At 43.0% G+C, this 11,046-nt stretch overlaps 2 long non-coding RNA genes across 2 annotated transcripts; one reads left to right on the forward strand and one right to left on the reverse strand.

Moving 5' to 3' along the window:
* Positions 1 to 7,163: 7,163 nt before the first annotated feature.
* Positions 7,164 to 8,786, forward strand: LOC139582740 (uncharacterized). The gene is made up of 2 exons (XR_011676414.1): positions 7,164 to 7,435; positions 8,421 to 8,786. It is a non-coding gene; the product is annotated as an uncharacterized lncRNA (long non-coding RNA).
* On the reverse strand, positions 8,176 to 10,848 carry LOC139582739 (uncharacterized). Its single transcript, XR_011676413.1, has 2 exons — positions 10,689 to 10,848; positions 8,176 to 10,217 (listed from the first exon to the last, which is right to left on the reverse strand). It is a non-coding gene; the product is annotated as an uncharacterized lncRNA (long non-coding RNA).
* Positions 10,849 to 11,046: the final 198 nt, after the last annotated feature.

Genomic DNA, 11,046 nt, shown 5'->3' on the forward strand with positions numbered 1-11,046 from the left:
AGTTTCACGCGAATGCTGCCGTCAATCCACGGTTTCTGGTTTGGGAATGTTTTTATCGTTGCTGTGGGTACGACATCGTCAATGCACTTCCTAATGAACTCGCTCACCGAATCAGCATATTCGTCAATATTGTTGTTGGACGCGATGCGGAACATATTCCAATCCGCGTGATCGAAGCAGTCTTGAAGCGTGGATTCAGATTGGTCGGACCAGCGTTGAACAGACCTGAGCGCGGGAGCTTGTTGTTTGAGTTTCTGTTTGTAGGCTGGAATCAACAAAATGGAGTCGTGGTCAGCTTTTCCGAAAGGGGGGCGGGGGAGGGCCTTATATGCGTCGCGGAAATTAGTATAACAATGATCTAGGGTTTTTCCAGCCCTGGTAGCACAATCGATATGCTGATAGAATTTAGGGAGTTTTGTTTTTAGATTAGCCTTGTTAAAATCCCCAGCTACGATGAATGCAGCCTCAGGGTGTGTGGTTTCCAGTTTACAAAGAGTCAGATAAAGTTCGTTCAGGGCCATCGATGTGTCTGCTTGGGGGGGAATATATACGGTTGTGATTATGATTGAAGAGAATTCCCTTGGTAGATAATGCGGTCGACATTTGATTGTGAGGAGTTCTAGATCAGGTGAACAGAATGACTTGAGTTCCTGTGTGTTGTTATGATGATCACACCACTTCTCGTTAATCATAAGGCATACCCCCCCGCCCCTCTTCTTACCGGAAAGATGTTTGTTTCTGTCGGCGCGATGCATGAAGAAACCAGCTGGCTGCACCGACTCCGTTAGCGTCCCTTGAGTTAGCCATGTTTCCGTGAAGCAGAGCACGTTGCAATCCCTGATGTCTCTCTGGAATGCTACCCGTGCTCGGATTTCATCAACCTTATTGTCAAGAGACTGGACATTGGCGAGTAGTATGCTAGGGAGTGGAGCGCGATGTGCCCGTCTCCGAAGCCTGACCACGAGACCGCCTCGTTTGCCCCTTTTTCGGCGTCGCACAGGGTCGCCGGCTGGGATCAGATCCATTGTATTGGGTGGAAGGCAAAACACTGGATCCGTTTCGGGAAAGTCATATTCCTGGTAGGAACGATGATGAGTTGACGTTAATCGTATATTCAGTAGTTCCTCCCGACTGTATGTAATGAAACCTAAGATTACCTGGGGTACCGATGTAAGAAATAACACATAAAAAAACAAAAAACTGCATATTTTCCAAGGAACGCGAAGCGAGGCGGCCATCTCTTTTCGGCGCCAGTAGCTATGGGTCAACTTGGGTCAAACGTGTTGGGTAGCCTTCCACAAGCTTCCCACAATAAGTTGGGTGAATTTTGGCCCATTCCTCCTGACAGAGTTGGTGCAACTGAGTCAGGTTTGTAGGCCTCCTTGCTCACACACGCTTTTTCAGTTCTGCCCACAAATGTTCTATGGGATTGAGGTCAGGGCTTTGTGATGGCCACTCCAATACCTTGACTTTGCTGTCCTTAAGCCATTTTGCCACATCTTTGGGGTCATTGTCCATTTGGAAGACCCATTTGCGACCAAGCTTTAACTTCCTGACTGATGTCTTGAGATGTTGCTTCAATATATCCACACAATTTTCCATCCTCATGATGCCTTCGATTTTTTTGAAGTGCACCAGTCCCTCCTGCAGCAAAGCACCCTCACAACACGATGCTGCAACCCCTGTGCTTCACGGTTGGGATGGTGTTCTTTGGCTTGCAAGCCTCCCCCTTTTTCCTCCAAACATAACGATGGTCATTATGGCCAAACAGTTCTATTTTTTCTTTCATCAGACCAGAGGACATTTCTACAAAAAGTACGATCTCTGTCCCCATGTGCAGTTGCAAACCGTAGTCTGGCTTTTTTATGCCGGTTTTGGAGCAGTGGCTTCTTCCTTGCTGAGAGGCCTTTCAGGTTATGTCGATATAGGACTCGTTTTACTGTGGATATAGATACTTTTGTACCCGTTTCCTCCAGCATCTTCACAAGGTCCTTTGCTGTTGTTCTGGGATTGATTTGCACTTTTCACACCAAAGTACGTTCATCTCTAGGAGACAGAATGTGTCTCCTTCCTGAGCGGTTTGACGCCTGCGTGGTCCCATGGTGTTTATACTTGCGTACTATTGTTTGTACGGATGATCATGGTACCTTCAGGCATTTGGAAATTGCTCCCAAGGATGAACCAGACTTGTGGAGGTCTACAATTTTTTTTCTGAGGTCTTGGCTGATTTCTTTTGATTTTCCCATGATGTCAAGCAAAGAGGCACTGAGTTTGAAGGTAGGCCTTGAAATACATTCACAGGTACACCTCCGATTCACTCAAATGATGTCAATAAGCCTATCAGAAGCTTCTAAAGCCATGACATCATTTTCTGGAATTTCCCAAGCTGTTTAAAGGCACAGTCAACTTAGTGTATGTAAACTTCTGACCCACTGTAATTGTGATACAGTGAATTATAAGTGAAATAATCTGTCTGCAAACAATTGTTGGAAAAATTACTTGTGTCATGCACAAAGTAGATGTCCTAACCAACTTGCCAAAACTTTAGTTTGTTAACAAGAAATTTGTGGAGTGGTTGAAAAACGAGTTTTAATGACTCCAACCTCAGTGTATGTAAACTTCCGACTTCAACTGTAATAAAACCCTGGATTCCTGATACCGTTGAGAGTCCACCGGTCACCCATATTGGCACTTCCTAGCAGGAGCAGTCCTCCATAAGAATGAATGGAATTGTACAGTAATTCAAATAAATGTTAAGGACAAAATTACATAAGTATATATTTTTTGTTGTAGTGGGGACAGTAACATTACTGCTGTCTAAATTTGAAATGTTAATGTTTAGCTCAATGTAATTTAAAAGTATGCATTAAGGTGACACATTGAATAAACGTGTCAAAAACGAATATAGACATTAATAAATGCATTTCTATAGAGTCCTGAATATTTTTTACAAATTAGGAGTGCCAAGGTGGCTGCGTGGAGGCTTCAATACAGTGTCCCCTGTCAGTCATCCAGGGGTTATACACAACATTGCTTTTGTGAGACTGTCCACTATCCAGATAAAACCAAACAAAAAACAGTTGCATACCAACATGAACTGTGGAGGAAAAAAGTGAGAGTTCCAATATTTGCATAATCGTTGTGATTGGATGATAGCTGTGAGGGTTATCGAATAAGGATTAAATCCTCTGTTCTCCCCGAGCTCATTAATGATAGAATCAAAGACAGTACAGTATGGTTTAGAAACTGTGATAGAATGTTCATATTTGAAGATGGCAGAAAGGACAGTCTATTTAGCACGACAAGGAGTGGCAATGAGTGGAATGCTAGGTAAACAGACTGGTACCCAGACTACAGGTTCTCATAAAAATGAATATATTACGTAGAATTAGAATACGAGAATGGACATGAACCTTCTTATGATGGAATAAAGGTCAGCTGTTTACGTATTTTAGAGGCCATTTATACAGAAAATTGGTATAAAACCATAAACTGTTTTATAATTCTATTACAATATTTTAGGTTGACAATAATTCTATTACACAATTTCTAATATCACATGCCTTTTTTCCCCGGCATAAGTAAAATCAAGATTATGGCTCTACTGCCATTCATTCCAATTAGACTGGTTTGGATTTCTCCCTGTCCAATACGTCCATCATGGCTGCCATTTATTCCATTCTGGAACTTTGAGGTTTTATGACGTAGGCTGCATTTCAAACTCAAAGTAGACAGCCCTCGGCCCTAAACCCTCAGTCCTATGCCCTTGGGGGAATCCCTGTGGCCATATTTGTTGTCAGTCCAAATGATTAGCCAAGCAGGGGAAGTTTGCAACGTAAGCCCCTCAGACCTCGTTTTTAAGAGTTTGCGAGTGTACAATTGTTAACGTTGGGGCCTGAAATGCCCCATAATTCAATTCGCGATGATTGTACATCCGCTAAGAAAAGTAAGCCAAAATGTAAAGCCAAAATTAATATGGAGAAGTCAACATACAAGTGTAAGTAAAAACGAATGTAAAAAAGTTCGAAATTGTGCTACAGTGCTAATGCACATGATGGCTCAAACACGTATCATAAAAGTAATTATGTTTTTATTTGGTTAGCTTTTGGAAATGTTAACTTGCGAACAACTTTCCCTGACATCACACTTATACATTGTAATTTTCGATTTACCTGATATAGTAGGATGGCTAATATTCGATGTCTGAGGATACGTTGTCTTCTAGCCAAGATATGAAACATGACTGGAAACATGACCGAATACAAACAGTGTAGCTATTCCCTCCGCAAGGCAATCAAACAAGCTAAGCGTCAGTATAGAGACAAAGTAGTCGCAATTCAACGGCTCAGACACGAGAGGTATGTGGCACGGTCTACAGTCAATCACGGACTACAAAAGAAAAACCAGCTCCATCGCGGACCACGAGGTCTTGCTCCCAGACGAACTAAACAACTTCTTTGCTCGCTTTGAGGACAATACAGTGCCACTGACACGGCCCGCTACCGAAACCTGCGGGCTCTCCTTCACTGCAGCCAACGTGAGTAAAACATTTAAACGTGTTAACCCTCGCAAGGCTGCAGGCCCAGACGGCATCCCCAGCCGCGTCCTCAGAGCATGCGCAGACCAGCTGGCTGGTGTGTTTACGGACATATTAAATCAATCCTTATCTGAGTCTGCTGTTCCCACATGCTTCAAGAGGGCCACCATTGTTCCTGTTCCCAAGAAAGCTAAGGTAACTGAGCTAAATGACTACCGCCCCGAAGCACTCACTTCCGTCATCATGAAGTGCTTTGAGAGACTAGTCAAGGACCATATCACCTCCACCCTACCCTAGACCCACTCCAATTTGCTTACTGCCCCAATAGGTCCACAGATGACGCAATCACAATCACACTGCCCTAACCCATCTGGACAAGAGGAATACCTATGTAAGAATGCTGTTCATCGACTACAGCTCAGCATTTAACACCATAGTACCCTCCAAACTCGTCATTAAGCTCGAGACCCTGGGTCTCGACCCCGCCCTGTGCAACTGGGTCCTGGACTTCCTGATGGGCTGCCCCCAGGTGGTGAGGGTACTTCCTGTTCACCCATGACTGCGTGGCCATGCACGCCTCCAACTCAATCATCAAGTTTGCAGAAGACAATACAGTGGTAGGCTTGATTACCAACAACGACGAGACGGCCTACAGGAAGGAGGTGAGGGCCCTCGGAGTGTGGTGTCAGGAAAATAACCTCACACTCAATGTCAACAAAACAAAGGAGATGATCGTGGACTTCAGGAAACAGCAGAGGGAGCAGCCCCCTATCCACATTGACGGGACAGTAGTGGAGAGGGTGGAAAGTTTTAAGTTCCTCGGCGTACACATTACGGACAAACTGAAATGGTCCACCCACACAGACAGCGTGGTGAAGAAGGCACAGCAGCGCCTCTTCAACCTCAGGAGGGTGAAGAAATTCAGCTTGTCACCAAAAACACTCAAACTTTTACAGATGCACAATCGAGAGCATCCTGCCGGGCTGTAGGTACGGCAACTGCTCCGCCCACAACCGTAAGGCTCTCCAGAGGGTAGTGAGGTCTGCACAACGCATCACTGGGGGCAAACTACCTGCCCTCCAGGACACCTACACCACCCGATGTCACAGGAAGGCCAAAAAGATCATCAAGGACAACAACCACCCGAGCCACTGCCTGTTCACCCCGCTATCATCCAGAAGGCGAGGTCAGTACAGGTGCATCAAAGCGGGGACCGAGAGACTGAAAAACAGCTTCTATCTCAAGGCCATCAGACTGTTAAACAGCCACCACTAACATTGAGTGGCGTCCCCTCGCCCCGGGCGCGAACCAGGGACCCTCTGCACACATCAACAAGTTACCCACCGCTCCACAAAGGCCGCGGCCCTTGCAGAGCAAGGGGAACCACTACTTCAAGGTCTCAGTGCAAGTGACGTCACCGATTGAAAGGCCATTAGCGCGCACCACCGCTAACTAGCTGGCCATTTCACATCCGTTACACTCACCTCCCTTTTCAACCTCCTCCTTTTCCGCAGCAACCACTGAGCCGGGTCAACAGCATCAATGTAACAGTTTAACTTTACGTCCGTCCCCTCGTCCATACCCGGGCTCGAACCAGGGACCCTCTGCACACATCAACAACAGTTACCCACGAAGCGTCGTTATCCATCGCTCCACAAAGGCTGTGGCCCTTGCAGAGCAAGGGGAACCACTACTTCAAGGTCTCAGAGCAAGTGACATCACCGATTGAAAGGCCATTAGCGCGCACCACCGCTAACTAGCTGGCCATTTCACATCCGTTACACTGCCAACATACTGACTCAACTCTAGCCCCTTTAATAATGGAAAAGTTTATGTAATAAATGTATCACTACCCACTTTAAACAATGCCACTTTATATAATGTTTACATACCCTACATTACTCATCTCATATATATACTGTAGTCTATACCATCTACTGCATCTTGCCTATGCCGTTCGGCCATCACTCATTCATATATTTTTATGTACATATTCTTATTCATTCCTTTACACTTGTGTGTATAGGGTAGTTGTGAAATTGTTAGGTTAGATTACTTACTCACATTAATAACATCTGCTAACCATGTGTAGGTGACAAATAACATTTGATTTGAATTTGAAATGCAATCATAATTGACTGTAGCACATTTGAGGCACACACAACAGTTCCATGATGACTGAAAACACAACCGTGGGATGAACGAGTGACAAATTTCCGGGCAAGAGCGGTCCATTTAAAATTAATTCAACTCGTCAGACAGACGTCATGATACGTCAACCGAAGGGTCCACTTAATTTGAGGGCTAAGGGGAGAGGGTGTGTCTTAAGTGTTTGGAATGCAGCTATATTAATTTAATAGGATCTCCATGGTTTAAAGGTCAAATTAAGCCGTTTAAAAAAAAATCTCAATATCAAATAATTTCTGGGTAACAATGAAGTACCTTACTGTGATTGTTTTCAATTAAAATGTTTGAAAATTAAAAAAAATTGTTTAGCAAAGAGCAATTTCTCATGCAATAATTTTGCTGGAACTGGAGTGTTCTGAGTGGGGAGGGGGAAACTGAAAACGCTGTGATTGGCAGAGAGGTTTGGAACTCTTTCTTATTGAGGGCTTGCAGTTAACATAAAAAGCGTCCTGGCGGCCACGTTGGAAACCACCGCATTAATTCTTCAGACAACAACAGCTGAGTGGCTACCCCAAACTGCATTCTCTAACAAGACAGGAAAGATATCAGGAAAAAAATATGTTTACAGATTCCCCGCAATCATGAAACACCATTGGTGACACCAAGGTAAGAGTCAAGAACTGTCAGATAAGAGAAGAAACCTTTTTGCCTTTCAAGACCTGAACCCAGACAGCTGTCAGTAACGGGTCTGCTACGATCATTTAATCACTGGTAAGTCAAGTCTGATCGATTTCGAGTTTAGTTTGGCTGTTATGCCAACCAAGTGTTAACAACAACACTAAGTTAACCAAAATTAGCTAGCTAGATAGCTTGTAGTCTAGCAAATAACGTGTCGTGTGAGTTTAAAGTTTGGGGAAGCTATTTTTCACCAAAGGATTGCATGCCTCTATCATTGTATATTTGCAGACAAATGTAAGCCTACCATTCCTAATGTTATGAGTAGATTGGATAGTAATAATTTAGGCTATTTAATAAGCGCGTAGTGGTATAGGTTTATAGGCTATATCAGAGACGTTTCCTGGAAAAATGTGGCCTTTGATAAACATTTCATGCAATTCTACTACACTTTATGACTGGTGACATTTTCAGAATCATTTTTCATACGATGGTAGCCATGGCCTACTCTACTGATCAATAAAAACGACCTTGTCTTGAATGCAACCATGTAATCTAGGCCTATGAAAAAGGGGTCCTGGCTAAAAGAAAGCCAACTTTTGTCAAAAGTACATTTTAGCTAAACCTTTTCCTAACCTGCTGCCTAAATGATCGTAATCTGCTAAGAAGTGTCAAATATGACATTAATTTGACAAAAACTGGATCCCTTCTAGCCAAGACCATGAAAATGAGAGATACAAATTGTACAATATTATGTCCATATAGCCCAGAGGACATTATTGCCAAAAACACTTGTGGTTATCATATTCATATATATTCATATGATAAAGCAATGATAATTTGTTGAGAACTTTATTCATAAGAGGAAGGAAAATGTATGGACATTGCAGCATAGGACAAAGGCCTCAATGGGATAGCACAACCTGTATTGACTATTGGTTGTTCAAGCCCAACAGATTTAATCTTTATCACACTAAAACACCTGAATGAATTAAACACAACCAAACAATTAAGAGCCCTGGTGGTATAGGTGACAATCTAACATCAGGTGGCCTTTTAATTTGTTTATGTACTACTGTAGGTTCACCAGCTGACCTCTATCAAGACACCCATGTCAACTGGATTACCACTGTGAAGATGAGCAATGCTGCAGCAGCATCAGTTTCTACTTCTTCGCCATTTTCCAGATATGAAAGGAGACATCCCTCAATTATACAACATGGTTGTTATATGCTGTGCTTTGATCAATCTAAACGATTCTGTTGTGCCATTTGAGTAGAGCACCTTCACCTTGTCGTCATGGAAAAAGTGCCCCCTTACACCATATTAATATATAAAATGTAATTTGGAAGGTGTAAAAGACTATTGTTTATGATGTTGTAATTGTATTGTACTTTAATAACAGGCTATATTGTTGTATGGGTGAAATAAAGTATTGTCATCTCTGCTTTGCCTAGCCCCATTGAATAAAACGTATTCTTATAGCCCAACTATTTTCTTTCTTTACAATTTGACTATGTATGCTAAATGTGTTTAATGTAATTGTGGTAGTCTTAGGCAAACCATCTTCATTAGCACCTCCAAGTGCCACTCAGACCTTCTTGGATAAAAGTATCTGGCATTGAACACATTTACATAAAGTATTCAGACTGTTTGTTGATGCACCTTTGGCAGCGATTACAGCCTTGAGTCTTTTTGGGTATGACGCTAAAAGATTGGGAGAAATTACAAATACAGGCGTGGCATTCTTCTCTGCAGATCCCCTCAAGCTCTGTCAGGTTGGATGGGGAGCGTCACTGCACAGCTATTTTCAGGTCTCTCCAGAGATGTTCGATCGGGTTCAAGTCTGGGCTCTGGCTGGGCCACTCAAGGACATTCAGAGACTTGTCCTGAAGCCACTCCTGCGTTGTCCTGGCTGTGTGTTTAGGGTCGTTGTCCTGTTGGAAGGTGAATCTTCGACCCAGTCGGGCCAAAGAGTTCCATATTGGTTTCATCAGACCAGAGAATCTTGTTTCTCATGGTCTGAGAGTCCTTTAGGAACCTTTTGGAAAATACAAGCAGGCTGTGATGTGCCTTTTACTGAGGAGTGGCTTCTGTCTGGCCACTCTACCATAAAGGCCTGATTGGTGGAGTGCTGCAGAGATGGGAGAACCTTCCAGAAGGACAATCATCTCCACAGAGGAACTCTGGAATGCTGTCAGTGTGACAATCGGGTTCTTGGTCACCTCCCTGACCTTCTCCCCCGATTGCTCAGCCCTAGGAAGAGTCTTGGTGGTTCCAAACTTCTTCCATTTTTAAGAATGATGGAGGCCACTGTTCTTGGGGACCTTCAACGCTGCAGACATTTTTTGCCACCCTTCCCCCAGATCAGTGCCTCGACGCAATCCTGTCTCAGAGTTCTACGGACAATTCCTTCAAACTCATGGCTTGGTTTTTGCTCTGACATGCACTGTCAACTGTGGGACCTTTATATAGACAGGTGTGTGTTTTTCCAAATAATGTTCAATCAATTGAATTTACCACAGGTGTACTCCAATCAAGTTGTAGAAACATCAAGGATGATCAATGGAAACAGGATGCACCTGAGCTCAATTTCGAATCTCATAGCAAAGGGTTTAAATACTTATGTAAATAAGGGATTTCTGTGTTTTGTATATTTGCTAAAATGTCTAAACCCGTTTTCACTTTGTCATTATGGGGTATTGTGTGTAGATTGAGGAAAACAAATAAGTTAATCAATTTTAGAATAAGACTAACATAACAAAATGTGGAAAAAGGGGTCTGAATACTATCCGAATGCACTGTATGTACCCTTATTCTCTTGGGACATTCATTGGGACCTGTTCATCTGCAGACAGGATTTGATGGCTCTTTGTATCTGAGGACAGAAAACAACACAAAGAAACACGCTGCATTATAATGAAGTTAGACATCCCTGAATATTAAGTTGCTTTATCTCGCTGTCCTTAGTTTTTCTGGAGAACTGGAGAATAGTTTTGTAATGCCCTACCAAAGTTACCTGCCCTATCCAGAGTAGCCTACTCTCCCCTTTGTGACAGCTGGAAGTGCTAGTTAATCCTTTCACACTCTTCCATGGCCGTTAGCGATCTACCTACCTACCAATACATTTGGGGCTGAAACGATAAATACATCAAGATAGCTAACTAGCTAATATGAAGTTAGCAAACTGGTGATATTTAATTCACGTAGCTAGATATACAGTATGTAAAGTTAACTAACTATCTAACATTACGTTAGCAGCTCATTTGAGTTAGCCTGCACACTAAGTTTCTGTAGTAAGCTAGATAATAATACATCATTTTTTATCCCTTTCAACATATTTACTTACTTAAATAGGTTCTCCCACTGCCTCCGTTTTCTAGGTCCTTAGAAGAAGAAAAAAGGGCAATCTTCCTGAAGTTTCCGGTGGTAGCAAAACGCAGCCAGCCATGTCAACGATTGGAGGACTTTCAACAAACTCAGTTTGTTCTTCCAACATGGCGCTTGGTGCGGTTGCTAGGTGATTTGTGAAGCAACTGCAAGCCCTCTATTCACACATTTACAGCCTCATGATGTCACCAGGCAGGCCCAAACTCCATCCCACCAAACAGGCTGAAATTTCTGGCAGTCTTTTCAAACAGCTCGTACACTTAAAGGACATGATAATTTTCACAGTATTATTTCAACAGTGTGGAAATGTATATATA

Source organism: Salvelinus alpinus, chromosome 8, assembly GCF_045679555.1.
Source record: "Salvelinus alpinus chromosome 8, SLU_Salpinus.1, whole genome shotgun sequence".
NCBI lineage: Eukaryota > Metazoa > Chordata > Actinopteri > Salmoniformes > Salmonidae > Salvelinus > Salvelinus alpinus.